Source organism: Tupaia chinensis, unplaced genomic scaffold, assembly GCF_000334495.1.
Source record: "Tupaia chinensis unplaced genomic scaffold, TupChi_1.0 Scaffold000081_1, whole genome shotgun sequence".
Taxonomy (NCBI): Eukaryota; Metazoa; Chordata; class Mammalia; order Scandentia; family Tupaiidae; genus Tupaia; species Tupaia belangeri.
The window spans coordinates 8024196-8039619 of NW_006159542.1; the positions used below are offsets into that span (position 1 = coordinate 8024196).

General features: G+C 42.8%; 1 protein-coding gene and 1 pseudogene across 1 annotated transcript in view; one reads left to right on the forward strand and one right to left on the reverse strand.

Annotated features, from left to right (window-relative positions):
* ASTN2 (astrotactin 2) overlaps positions 1-15424 on the reverse strand; it is a 442922-nt gene that overhangs the window by 416898 nt on the left and 10600 nt on the right. The gene's annotated exons all lie outside the window — the stretch shown is intronic.
* LOC106734268 (60S ribosomal protein L37 pseudogene) lies at positions 1437-1724 on the forward strand (annotated as a pseudogene).

The following is a 15424-nucleotide window of genomic DNA, read 5'->3' on the forward strand; positions in this document are numbered from 1 at the left end:
AAATTAACAAGTGCTGGCAAGGAATTGGAAAACTGAAATCTTTATGTGCTGCTAGTAGGAATGTAAAGTAGCGCAACTGCTATGGAAAACAGTATGGAGGTTCCTCACAAAGTAAAAATAGAATATGATCTAGCAGTCCTATTTCTGGTTATCTATTGGGTTGTCAGAAAAATCATAACACACTTTTCCATAGGAAAAAATAAAAACAGAAAAATGTCATGATTTTTCCAACAACCCATATCTACAAGAATTGAAAACAAGGTCTTGAAGAAATATCTATATATCCTTATTTATGACAGTGTTATTCATAATAGCCAAAGATGGAAGCAACTTAAGTGTCCATTGATGGGTGAATAGTCAAACAAAATGTAGTATAGACACGTAATGGGTTACTGGGTTATTTAACCTTAACAAAGAAGGAGATTCCAACACAGACTATGACATGTATGAACCTTGAGGATATTATGCTAGGTGAAATAAGCCAGTCATAAAAAGAGCAAATACTATAAGATTCTTCTTTTTTGGGGGGTTGGGGAGAGGGTTTTGCTATAGGGCACGTACACTCACCAGAAAGACAGAAAGAGACAGAGAGACAGAAAGTGAGAAATCACCCCCCCTAGGGGGGATGGCCACGCCACAATCCCTTCTCCTCCATTCTCCTTTTAGGATCTTGGGCATGTGCCCAGCGTGAATTTAAGCTGCCAGGTCTGGAACTCGAACTGCGGTTGACTACATGGGAGTCCAGAGACAAAGCCATTATGCTAACTGCAGGTCCCAAATACTATAAGATTCTAATATGAGGTCCATAGAGGGTCAAAGTCATAATGATTGAAAGTGGTTGCTAGGGGTGGTGGGGGGAGGAGATGCTGTTTAATGGGTAGGGGTACAATTTTACAAGATGAGAAGAGTTCTGGGGAACCAGCAGTTAGCGTACTGGCTATGTCGCTGGACTCCCACGTAGGCGACAGCAGTTTGCGTCCTGGACCCAGTGGCTTAAAACTCACGCCGGGCACGTGTGTGTGAGTGCCCAAGATCTCGAGAGGAGAATGGAGGAGAAGGGATTACGGCATGACCATCACCCCTGGGGGGCGATTTCTCGCTTTCTGTCTCTATGTCTCTCTCTATCTGTCTGGTGAGCACACGCGCCCTATAGCGAAAACCTCTCCCCTCCAAAAAAATAAATAAAGATGAGAAGAGTTCTGCAGATTGGGTGCAATACAATGGGATTATACTTAACATTACTAAATCATATACTAAAAATAGTGAAGATGGTAAATTTTATGTTTGTTTGTCACAATTAAAACAATTATTTAAAAAAAAGAAGTAGATGCTCCTGACCCCAAATATAATCTAGGCCAACTGGAGTGACTGGGTGAAACCTAAGGCATGGTTCAAAATAGCTCATGGTGCTCTTTGGTCTCAGTCACAGAAGCAAGATGACGAAGGGCACATGATTAGTTGGGAAGCGTCACAATAAGACACACATGTTGTGCTACCACTGTGGTTCTAAGGACTCTTACCTTCAGAAGTTGACCTGTGGCAAATGTGGCTACCTTGCCAAGCGCAAGTGAAAGTATAACTGGAGTTCTAAGGCTAAAAGATGCACTAGCACTGGGATTGGTTGCATGAGGCACCTAAAAATTGTATACCGCAGATTCAGGCATGGATTCCGTGAAGGAACAACACCCAAACCCAAGAGGGCAGCTGTTGCAGCATCCAGTTAATCTTAAGAGTTTCAACGATGAGTCAAGCATTAAATGTTCTTTTTTTTTTTTTTTTTAAATATATATAGCTCGTGGTCAAGAACAGTGCTGAGCAGCAGTCTGCACCTGCTTGCTCTGTTTGCTCATATACCCGTAGCGCATGGCTAGTAAACTGAATATATGGTTGCCTACCTTTCCCATTAGAGGAGTCCCAGAAACTTAGGAGACAGAGGTTTCTGTCTCTCCTTTGGGTACATTTCTGCCCTTCTCTGGCTCTCAGTCTTTCTCAATGTCCAATGAGAAAAGTAGCAGCTGGTTTCCAAAGGTCCTTCCAACTTGGGCATCTTGAGGTTTTCTTCAGACAAAGGAACAGGAATCCCAAAGGAGGGCAGGTGGTAGATTTTTGGCAATATGCAGCAACTGAGTTGGGGAACAGTGGGAATGCTGGAAAAGGGTTCTTTTAGTGATTGCAGCTTGAGAACAGGCTTGCAGCTCACCCCTACAGGTTCTTTGAATGGCTTGTCGACCTTCTGGTGGCAGTCACCAAGCCTTCCACATCTTCATCTGGCACTTTTCCAGGCCCTGCACAAAGTAGCTGTTCAGGTCAGCAGATGCCTTTTCAGAGCCTACTGTCTTTCTGGCCTTATGCAGCATTCGCCCCAGCCTCCAAAGAGTAGCTAATGTAATGGGGCAAGGTGAGGGAGAAAAATAAGCACATTCCTATAGTCTCTGGGTTCTTTATATGTACAGTCACCAAGGGCTGAGGGAGTGGAGGCCAGCAAACATTTTTCCAAGAAAATCTGCTTGGAGTCTTAAAACATGTCTTCTCAATAACTCTCTGGTGATGATAATAAATAGCCTTTGTATATAGCTCATTAATAATAATGATAATAATAATATCCAACACATAATAGTGTTTACTTTGTGACTGGCAATGTTTTAAATGTGTTTTGAATATTAATTCACAACGTGAGTAACAGCATGATAGTTTAGGTTCTATGATTTTTATTCATTTTCAAAACAAGGAAGCTGAGGCAAAGACAGCTTTGTAACTTGTGCCAAGGCCACAGTGCAAGTAAGTAACATGGCCAGGATATCAAGCCATGCTATCAAGCCAAGCTGCCTTTCAGGAAGGTGTAAAGGTTTCTGAAGTACTTCCTCATCCTGATATTGCTCCAGCCTCCAGTGACTGCAAAGGAGAGACAGATCCCATTTGGAAGAGGACCCTGGAATACAGTGATATAAAGAGACTTTCCAAGGTCACACAGTGACCAGGTGTAGAAGGAACTGAGTTTCATGCCAGCGCCAAGTCAGAGCTGGATCTTCTGGTGAGGCTCAGTGAAGAAGCCTGCTCTGCTATCAAGGTGTAGCTTCTAAGCATCTTCTACCTGGGTCCAAGATTTCATGGTTTCAGGGTGCTGGGAGGAAAATGGACAACTGTTTGGTCCTCTCTCATTATACCAGACTTGTTGGTAGACAATATTAACTTAGCCAGTATTCCCAACTACTCAGAAGAAAACAATGTACTATTATTACCACTGACAGATGGGAAGCTGAGACTTGGAGAGGAGAGATGACTTGCTTCAAGTCCACACTCTGAAGCCTGGATTTCTATTAGTTGTCAGAAGCCTCATATCCTATTCCTCTTTGGATGACAGAATCAAAGGACTTTAGGCAAGGCCGACATGCTACAGACACGTGAGCAAGAGGGCACCTGAGAAAGATGGCTTACTGTGACAGTGTCTGAGCATTTACTACCTAGCCAGGTCCCATTCTAAGCTCTGTATGTGCACTAACTCACTGCTTCCTCACAGCAATCTTCGATGGTAAAAACGATCATCATGCCCACTTAACAGTTGGGAATCTGAAACACAGGGAGGGTCACCACCTTGTACAAGGTCACACAGCCAGTGAGGAGCAGAGTTTAAAAGTCTGGCACCAAGTATTTTTGGTTCACTCTTGAGCCCTTGTTCCTCACACAACCATGGAAGTCAGTGTAATACAGTGGGAAACAAGCTCAGTTTTTTCTACTATACAACCTCACAATACCTGACACAAAGCTCTTCTGTGACCTCGAGTCACTAGTAAGTGTGTGGGGATTTCTCTCCACGAGCAACCAGTTCTCTGGTGTATTCTTCAGTAGACATCACTTGGTATCCTCTAACTCAATTCAGTTCAGATGTTCCCTACTTGGAGAGAGGGTCAGATCCCACAGGTTGGGAGTTCAGTCCCACAAGACTGTCTGTCCCCCATTTCAGATGCCAACTGCATGCCCCAATTTGTTTCTCCTGTGACTCTTATCAGCAAATTACAAATCAGGGTTCCCACAGCCCCCTCCTTGGCTTCATTTAATGGAGCATCTAACTGAATGCAGGAACACGCTATGTTCACTGGCTTATTAAGGACATAGTAATGAACATCATGTATGAGGCGTAGCTAGGGTTAAGCAGATGGGTAGCATGGGGCATGGAGCTGCCATATCCTCTCTGGAGGCGTCACCTCCAAGAACCTCCAGGTGCTCAACTACCTGAAAATTCCCTGAACCCAATGATTTAGGGAGGGTAGCATTGCGGTTGAAAAGTCTCAACCCTCTCATATACCTTGGTCTTTCCTGTGACCTGCCCCATCTCAAAGCTGCCAAAGGGCTGGCAGGCACTAGTTAACTCATGATTATACAAGAAGACATAGCACTTTAGAGCTTCCAAGGATTTTAGGAGTTGTATGCCAGGACTAAGAACAAAATCTGTAGTTCACAATATGACATGTAGTTACTATTATTTTTCTTTTGTGTTTTATATGTTCCTTTCAATACTGGAAGATTAAGACAAAAATGAATTTTAAGCAACTCGTCCCAATATAACATAATAAATGACAGAGTCAGGACTCGAACCAGTATATTTTGACTCTAAGGAGCTCCCTATTACCTACTACTATGCCTAGTAGTGAGCCACTTATTCAAGGGTCAGGACCAGGCTTTCATTAGGGCAGGCTAACAGACTTTCATGTTGGCCATGTTTAGTTGGCTGGTTCCCTTCCTCATCCTTTGTAACTAAAAACTCAATTTGCAGCTTGAGGCTGTGTCCTCACACCGCACCTTCCCGCTGATCACCCGGGCTGTGAGTGAGAAATGATTTTATAAGCTAGTTGGCTTTGAAAAGCATGGAGCAGCAGCCATTGAGCATATGCTTCTGTGGGTTTATATTTATTCAGCTTATGTTGAGTGCAATTTTGGATGGTTTGCATATTTTATTTTTTGTCGCAGAGAGCAATTTAAAAGAAGGAAGGAAAAAAAATCCTGTCCCTGAATAGAAACAGATGCCATATATGTTGGACCCTCAGGGACCTAGAAAGAATAAAGTTCCTCAAGTCTAATGACCGGGACACGGCAGTGGGTAGAAGGAACCTCACAAGAACTGAGAACCAAGTATCAATTCCAACAGCCACAGCAAGACACTGACCACTCAACCACCAAGCAGGGTCCTTTGAGTCTATTTCTAAGGCCTTACCATAGTCTGTCTGCCTCTGTCTTCTAGCTACTACTTACTAATTATCAGATCTTGGCCAGACCCTGGGATAAAGGTGTACTACCCCAGTAAACTCTTCTGGCAACCCATCACGAGGTACTACTATAAATGTGAGAACAATGACATGTCATTGTCCAGTGACTTCTGTTAGCAAAGCCTCTTCTCACAGGAATCTTTGTGCTGGCAAGCCGGGCTCCAGAATTAGTACTTTCCAGTTCCCATTCACCTCATCTAGTGGTTACTGAAGTCCTCAGATTGGAATCCTGACACCGGTGATGCCATTTCTACCTGAGTGACAATGGGCATGTCCCTTCCTTTCCTGAGATGGTAACAACATTTTGCTGGGTTGGTGTGAAGATTCTGAGACCCAAAGTTACCATTAGAAATTGCCTGAGGCCCAGCACAAGTAGTGTCACTGCTTGGGAGACTGTAGCCACTTGGGAGGCCCAGGTTCCAGTTCTCAGGCCAACTTGTACACCTCAGGTGCAGTTGCTTATGCCAGTAATACTAGCTAGCTGGGAAGTGCGGGCAGGAGGATCACAACACAGTGAGACCTCGGCAAGTACCCATTTTGGTCTCTGCCTATGACTCTTCCTCATAAAAGGAAACAAAAAAAAAAGCCGTTGGAACATTTGTTCATTCTCTCTTTACCCCACCCCCTGCTTAAAAGGTTCCTCTCTTACCTAGAATGAACTCAAGATGTAACATTTTAAATCAAGCCTTAGGAAAATCCTGCAAGGTTTAAGACCAGCTGGAGGAGGGAAAAAAAAAAAAAAAGAAAAGAACACTTGTGTGGGTTCCAAAGATTTAATGGAGGGGAAGCAGCAACCCTAACCAAAGTCTTCACCAGAGGGAATTACTAGGAAAAAAAAGAAAGTTCATCCTATCCATGTGCAGACAGGAAGAACCCATGTGATTCTGGACTGTAGGATCCAAGTATTTTCTGGCTACATGAATAGACAGTGAGTTCTTTGCTAGTCAGGGCACAGCTCATCTATGTAAGTTAAGAACCAGAAGAAGATCTGACCCACACTAGGTACTTACATGTTGAGTTCTAAATACAGTTAAAACTTAAAGGAAGCCCTGGACTAGCCAGTAAATAACTTTTGCTTCAACCAAAGGCAAAGACCATCTTTACCTACTTTGATGAGATATGCTATGTGCTAGAGCATTCCCTCTCAACTGTCAAAAATAAAATTAAAGATCTGCTCTATGCATATATAGGTTAAAAAACTATAATAAGAGACATGACTAGCATTAAAGTCAGGGTCCTGGCCACTACTAGAGGGGAGAAAGAGGGTTAAAACACGGAAGGAATCAGGGTGGGCATGCTGGGGAGGGTTTTTGAAATGCACCCAATGCTTTAATTCTTGACTTGGGTGATGGTTAGATGGATATGGGTTAATTTGTATTGATGAAAGTGAAAATAGTGTTTTGTTTGCTTTTTAGTTTTTGCTATAGGGTATGTGTGCTCACCAGAGAGAGAGACAGAGACAGAGACAGAGGGAGAGAGAGAGAGAGAGAGAGAGAGAAAGTAAGAAATCACCTCTCAGTGGAGATGACCACACTGCAATCCTTTCTCCTTTATTCTCCTCTCAGGATTTTGAGCATGCATGCACACCCACCTGGTGGGATGTTGAAGCCACCAGGTCTGGGACTCGAACTGTGGAATCAGTTTTATGGGATCCAGTGCCTTAACCTCTATACCACCTGCTGGCCCATGAAAATAATTTTGTACATTTTTTCTATACATATTACAATAATAACATAATAAAACTGTAAAACATATATAGAATAACTGCTAGAAGAAATATCAAAATACTAATGGCAGTTACTGGAATTAGCAGGGCTATGTGTGAGATTGGTTTTTATTCTTTTCTTTATATATTGTAAACATTCTTGTATGTGCATATAGACATTTCTTTTTTTATTAGAGAGAGATATTTTTGCTACTTTTGCTGGAGAGACAGAGAGACAGAAAGCAGGAAATAACCACCCGGGGGAGATGGCCACATGGCATAGAGACAAAGACAGAGGGAGTGAGAGTGAGAGAAAGTGAGAAATCACCTCCCAATGGAGATGACCATACTGCAATACCTTCTCCATTCTCTTCTTGAGATTTTGGACATGCATGCACACGCACCTGAAGTGAGTTTTAAACCACTGGGTCCAGGACTCAAACCGTGGTCGACTCTGTGGCGGTCCAGCGACATAACCATTATGCCATCTGCTGGTACCCATATATACATTTTATAATTAAAAAAATAAGTTTTTAGTTGAAATGCTTCATTACATAAAAAGGGCTGCCACAAAAACATAGATGTTTTTTCTATAACTCCTGTTAAAAATTCCACTATCTGGAGTAACACATCTTCTCCCTAAGGTGTGCTGTGTATGAAATAACTCTCTAGGGGAAGCCGAGGACACCAAATCCAACTGGCTCTCATATAGGCTGATCTTCACTTCTTTCCTCTCTGGACCCAAACACAAGTCTGACGTATTAGCTGTTGTGGGTAAGGAAGGAGTCCAGACACTATCAAGTTCAACTCCAAATTTGTAGAAAGCATAAAGAGCTAAATAGATGCATAAGTAGAGCCATATTGAGAACAGACACATTCTATCACCCAGGTATGTGTCATCTCCATGGTGGACCCCCCCCCTTTTTTTTTAGAATACTATACATGTTATCATCAGCAGGTAATAAACCATTTCTTTATCCCACTAATGGCATGCCTCTCTATTTGTTCTCTTGTCATCCTTCTCTATACTCTTCCCTTCTCCCCCCACATATTCCACACTATCTTCTGCATCCATAACTATTTTCACTGATTTTATGCCCTCCAATATTTCGATCTCTACCATAAAGTGCAGATAGTATATATTAAGTGGAGACATACAATATCTTTCTTTCATAGCCTGGCTTACTTCACTCAGCAATAGATCCTCCATATCTGACCACTTTCTATCAAATGCCAGGGTCTTGTTGTTTTTTATGGCTGAGTAGTATTCCATAGAGTACATGTGCCACACTTTTCCCATCTGTTCATCTGTTTGTGGACATTGGGTTGGCTCCATGTCTTAGTGATCGTGAATAATGCTGCAATAAACATTGATGTGCAAGTGCTGTTCTAACTGAGCATTCTCCTGTCCTTTGGGTAGATACCCAGTAGTGGGATTGCTGGATCAAATAGTAGTTCTATTTGTAGATCTTTGAGGAACCTTCATATTGTTCTCCACAGTGGCTGAACCAGTTTACATTCCCACCAACAGTTTAGGAGAGTTCCCCTTTCACCACACCCCTGCCATGGTGGGCTCCTTTTATCTCAATGATGGTGAAGAAAATTTCTGAAAACCAAGGAAAGTCAGAAAAGGATACCATGCTCCCTGGCTCTCCTCCCTACTTGACAGAAACTGACTTTGGGAAGGGAAGTAACAGAATTGGGATTTTTTGGCTCATGCCTAGGGAGTCACTTTGGGCCCCCCACCAACAACATTGCAAGGTGCAGGGATCATTCTCAGTTTATGAACCAGATGAGAGAGGCTCAGATACATGGAGCAATTTTCCCAAAGTCACAGCTTTTGATGACAGGGATGGGATCTGAACTTAAGTCTGTGCTATGGCCAAGTCTGTTCTTCCGTTGGATTGACACTCTGATTAATTAACCCATCTTGGGACTAGCAGTTGGCGTAATGACAGTGTTGCTGGACTCCCATGTAGTTGCTGGCGGTTCAAGTCCCAGACTAGGTGGCTTAAACGCATGCTGGGCATGTGTGCATGAATGCCCAAGATCCCAAGAGGAGAATGAAGGGAAAGGGATTGTGGTGTGGCCATCCCCCCTGGGGGGTGATTTCTTGCTTTCTGTCTGTCTCTCTCTGTCTTTCTGGCGAGCGCCCTATAGCAAAAACCTCTCCAGGAACATATCACTTTTTTTCTCAGGCTGTACTTTTCAGTGAGGTGAAAGTCTATCAACTGTTGTTGAAACCTTCTCACTGCTTGCTAATTCAAGGTGAAGGGATTTTAAAATATCTGGGACAGCTGAAGAAGAGGTTTTTTTTTTTTTTTTCTTTTCTTTTTTTTAGAGAAATTTTTATTATAGGACGTGTGTGCTTGCCACAGAGACAGAAAGAGAAAGAGAGACTGAAAGTGAGAAATCACCCTTCAGCGGTGATGGCCACACCATAATCCTTTCCCTTCTAGTCTCCTCTCAAGATCTTGGGCATGCATGCACATGTTCCCGGCATGAATTTTTTTTTTTTTAAGAGGTTTTTGCTATAGGGCACGGGGGCCCACCTTTAAGAGGTTTTTGCTATAGGGCACGTGCGCTCACCAGAAAGACAGAGAGAGACAAATAGATAGAAAGTGAGAAATCACCCCCCAGGGGGATGGTCATGCTGCAATCCCTTCTCCATTCTCCTCTTGGGATCTTGGGCACACACACACATACACAGGCGTGCCCAGCATGAGTTTAAGCCACTGGGTCAGGGACTCAAACCGCCGTCGACTACATGGGAGTTCAGCGACATAGCCATTACGCTAACTGCTGGTCCCCCCCAGCATGAGTTTTAAGCTATCCGGTCTGGGACTGGAACCACGGTCAACTAACACTTATGCTATCTGCTGGTCCCTAGTGAAGACTCTTTAAGGAAGGGGTCGGGGAAAGCTGGGGACTGTAGGGGAGAAGATAACTTTCATTATTATACAATTCAGAATGATAATAATAATGATGATGTCATTATTCATCCCCAAGGCTCATGATAAAAGGATGACGGTCCGGATAAAGGAAGGGTACTATTCTATCCTGGGCGAGAGAGATGGCGAGACTGGACGTTAAGACACCTGGGTTCCATCCATGCATAGCTCTTGCGCTCTCTGGCTTTAACGTGATCATCTTTATTTTTCACACAGGGGAAAAAATATATATTCATGTGGTTAAGTTCGAGACAGGGAACCAGTTGCCCTAAAAAGAAAAAAATAAAATGGAAATGCTCTCTGTAAAGTATGCATAGAGACATGTAGTTCTGACATAAAAACTGTCCCCAAAAAGACACAAAAGCATGCTTTTTGTAATTCCTTATTTATGTATTTTCATATGCTTAAGGGAGAAATGTACCGGAGGATATCTATGTATAGAGATAAAATCGTGGCACAGTTATTTCTAAATTGGGTGAGTAGTAGAGAAAAGGGACCTTGATGTTTTTAAAAAATATATTTCAGCAATGTTTGAATTTGTTTTATTTTACAATAAGCAGGAGCTATTTTTAAAAATAACTAAAAAAAAGACTGAAGATTAAATGAGAAAGATAACTTAAAATACACATTTCTTCCTTTCTTTTATTTTAAGAAGGAATTTTGCTATAAGGGACATGCACTCACCAAAGAGACAGAGAGAGACAGAGGGACAGAAAGCGAGAAATCACTGCCCCCCCCCTCCTGGGAATAGCCATGGCATCATCTCTTCTCCTTCAGTTTCCTCTCGGGATTTTGGGGGCACACACACACACACACACACACACACACACACACACACATTCAGTGTGAGTTTTAAGTGACTGGGTCCAGGACAAGAACCGTGGTCTACTACGTGGGAGTCCAGCAAAGTAACTATTACGCCATCTCTGCTGGTCCCTATAATTGCAAATTTCTATTACTATAATTAAGATGAATGCAATTATTCCAGTTTTTATTTTAGATCTAAAAAAAAGGGGTCCAATGATAAGCATTCCAATGCCTCTGGAGTCCTTCAGAGCCACTAAGAAATGACTTCTCGGTTCTTCAACCTCCAGGAGAAAGCCGATGGTCTCATTCTCATCTCCTCTGCACTACCCCCCTGCATTTAGACTCTCCCACGCACATCTGGCACACTTCACTGGGCTCCACTCTCTAAAGTACGACTTTTATTTTATCACTCCCCTGTTCAAAGATCCCATAAGCCAAACACTCTAGCCTGCCCTTGAACTGTATCCTGAAAAAAAAGGAGTACTCTAAAACAGAAACAGTGTGGGAAACCTAACACAGTGTCACTCTTTCTTTTTTTTTTTTTTAATTTTATCTCACACTTGCATCCAAATCATGGGATGCTAAAGCAATGAAAACTCTCCTGATGAATCTCTGGGGAACTATTTGAAAGGAATAACTCAAAGCACAGAGTAGCCCATCAGCCCAAGGAGTCTTAGAGCAACAGCCCTGGAGCAATTCTTAGAGCATCAGTCATCTATTATTGTTTCTAATACACTGAAGTTGGAAACGAAGAAAATGTCTAACAAGAAAGCAAAGCAAATAATGGTATCTTCCCTTCCATGGAGTATTAGGTGACCATAACAAATAATATTACAAATCTCATCTTGATTAAAGACATGGGTTCTGGCATCAGGTTGGTTCTAAGTTTCTCCACGTTAGAACTCAGTAGCTATAAAGACCTGAGTAAGTGACTTAAGTTCTCTCTGCCTCAGTTTTCCCATCTTCAAGAAAAAGGGTAACAAAGAGACCCACATTAGATCCTGTGAAACACGGCAAACACTCAGACAATTTTAGCTGTCCTCCTGGCCACCACCACCGTCGTCATCCCCACATGAGATATCAGATAATAGTAACAGAGACTGTGTTTTGTGCCTACTTAGAGCCATGTGGTATTTTGTGCCTACTTAGGGCCATGTGACAGGCCCACTGTGTATGCATTATCTCAGTTGGTCCTAATAGCAGTGCTGTCAGGTGGGTATTATTGTCCCTATTCTACTTATCAGGAACCTGAGATTCGAAGGCCTTAAGTAGCCTGTCCTAGGGTCACATGACTAAAGAGTGACAGAGTGAGATTTAGGCCCAGGTTTCTCTGATGCCAGAATCTGTGCTCTGAAGCACTAACTACACTGACCTCCTGAAAGGAGTGAGGTAAAAGTGGGAGTACCTATGTTCTCCCATAGGGGGCACCTTTCCAAAGACACAAGCATTTGGAGCAGATGCACTGACCATTAAAGTATCAGTAATCAGTCCAGAGGTGGTTACAAAAGGGAGGAAAAGGGGCTGAGTATTCTCTCCACATGTTTGTTTACCACCAACCAGTGAATTAAGCCTCACCCTTCCCATGCTGCTCTCCCCTCCTCTCAGGCCCTTCCAGTGCTAGAACCACTGCCCTCTAAGAACACATGTCATGAGCTCACAGATTCTGGGAACCTTAGTAATGCACCGATCCCTCTCCAGTCTGTCTCAAAATTTCCTTTCTAGGATCCAGAGTGATGCCCACACAGATGGCCACCACCTTCCTGAGGTGACTGTGTGCTCACAGCCGACAAGTAGACAGAACCAAGACTGGAGTTCCCATTTCCTGCGCCAGTTTGGAGATCCTGTCCCTCACAACATTCTTCCAGGTATCAATGATAAAACCCATCACTTCAGAAGGGCAAGAACCATTCCCTGACTTTAACAGATAATCGCTTCCACACAATAAAATCAGCTTACCAGAAATACCATCAGACCCAGCAAGTCTGAGTCTCAAAGAAATAAAGTGAAAGGAAAAAATAAATTGAGGAGGCCTCAAATGTCACGGGAAGAATAAAATATTTAATGTCGTAAAAGGGTGCATAGGCTTTATGAGAATGCCACACATTATAATCCTGAAAGCTCCATGCGCCACCCCCTCACACTCCCCACCATCCTAGAAGGCAGGAAGGCTTTGCTCAAAACTCACAAAAGATATGATTGCAGAGTGCTGGGTAAGGAACAGTGTCCTCCCTTTCGTCCTCTCAAGTCTGAGTCTTGCCTGAAAGCACAGAATGGCAGAAACAGTCCTGGTGTGCTCCTTTTCTACCTCTGTCCTCTTTTCCAATTCTCATCTTTTTTCAGCTAGTGTCCTCAGAATCTCTTGTATGCAGGGAAGGAAGAAGGAGTCCTGGATGTCAAAGGAGGAAAGGAGAAGGAAGTGCCCCTCTCTTGGTGTTCACTGACAGTGAGGATGTTCACTTTGTTTATGGGAAACTATCCTTAGCCCCTGACAGTTGTCATGTGATGTGTTAAGAGAGTGGGCTTTAAGGCAAACAGGTGGTATGGTATGGTGGTTAAGGTGCTGGACTGCCACATGGCCAATCACAATCTGAGTCTCAGACTCAGTGGCTTGAAACTCATGCCAGGCACCTGTGCATGCATGCCCAAAATTGCAGAAGGAGACAAGAGGAGAAGAAATTGTAATTCGGCCATCCCCACTGAGGGGCAATTTCACCTTTTCTCCCTCATTGTCTCTCTCTCTCTCTCTCTTTGGCTAGCTCATACACCTATGGCAAAAACCTTAAAATAAAAAAAGAATGGGCTTTGGAGTTCAATATGCTTTGGTATGAATTTCAGCTCACCTTTACCCCTAGCTGGTTGGACAGGGGCAAGTTTCTCATGATTCTGAGTTTGTTTCCAAGGAAGATGTGAGGATTCAATGTGATGAAACATCTCAGGTGTTGATCCCTGTGCCTGGCTACTACACAATCAGCTCTCAAATATTCTTTATAAATATCTCCACTAGTGACGGTATGCTATTGCTATTTATCACATGCCTTCATTTACTTATTAATAGCATTAACACTAGCAGTATTAGTGTTACTAGTAAAGGTCCATAAAAATAATTCTCTAGCTGTGGACTTATTTGACCAGAGGGCCTTCTGATGAGGCCCACAGAGGAGGTGCTCCACCATTTAAATATTATTTTTCAACCTAAGAGTCTGAAATAGTGCCTGTAAAGATGCCTGCCTCTGGTCTTTGCATCTTTCAAATATGTTTTTAAAAAGAAAAACATGTTAAGCATCATTTCTTCCCATATTGCTTTCTTGTGAGATTTGTCCCAGTTGTACTCTGAATCCTTCACATCCCATGTCACTGATCTTCAGGGACAGACTAAGCCTTGAGAGTTCATTTCTGGGGATGAAGAATCAGTATGAAGAGGCCAGATCTCACCAAGGCCCTGCCCAGCTGATCTGTCCAGGCAGATGGGGTCAGGCTTTCCCCAGCCAGCAGTGCCTGGGATGTGTTCCAAAGTGAATTCTCACTCTGCTCATTCTTCCTGCTTGTCTTTCCTGCCCCTCTTGAGTTTTGTTTTATTCAATAATTATAGCCCAATTGAGTCATTAAGGGGTGGGAGGAATGAGGAATGGAGAAAAGAAGCTTCTCTCTCCTTCACTAAACCAGGTTTTTTGCCTCCCTCTAAGCAGTGTCACGAGGTACCTGACCTAAAATAAATGAAAAATTGTGTCTTTATTCATCTTGACTTTTAAAAATGCAGCATCTTGTTGCTGCATCTCTGGGAAATGGGGGAGTCCCATGGTCCTTTCTAATATCTGGGAGGCCAGATGGCTTTTTAGGTCAAAATGAAAAAAAAAAAAAAGAATAAAACAGAGAATGGAGAAATGCAACTGGTCAATTTGTAGGGATGGGAAGGGTAGATTAATTTGAGACTGGTCTGGAATTCAGAGGCAGGGGTGAAAACAAACAGCAGAGACACGTCCTGAAAGATGCTACTACTACCTAGGATCCAATGAGTGTGCAAATCCCTCCACCTTCCTGGTCTTTTCTATGAAGGCTTTTGACCCCCTAGTTACCCTTCTTATCCAGCTTCCTTTCCCACTGTGCTTCTCCACATAACTCAGTTTCCTACCAGAGAGTTTCATTTTGTTTCATGTGTAAAGTGAAGTAATAATAATATCTGGCTCTTAGGATTATTGTGAGAATTCAATTGGTTGAAATAAGAAAAGTACTCTGAACCATGCCTGTGCCCGGCTTAGTCACTGTGTGGATGGTTGCTCTTAAAATACTGGCTTTTCTCTTCTGTAGAATGAACATCACTGTTCCTATCTAGAAGGACAGTTATAAGCATTCATTGGCACACAGGTAAGCAAGCTTGAAAATAGTAGGTGCTTATTGGATGTCAGTTTTCTCCTACCACCTCCCCTCTATCTCCATTACTCTCACCAACTCTTTTAGATATTCTCACCCAGAGAAATAAAGTGACTTGTTCAAGGTCACATTGCAACCCTGCAGAAGCCCATCTTACCTTCCCAACTAGCTGATATACAAGGTGGAATTATTATTATTATTATTTTTAAATCTCCCATTCCATTGACAGTGCTGGATGTGAGTCTGCTGCTATAGAAATACTTGGACTGGCAAAGTGGCAGATGCTGTAAGAGATGAGGTTGTAAGGCCATTACTGTAGAAAGGAGCAACTT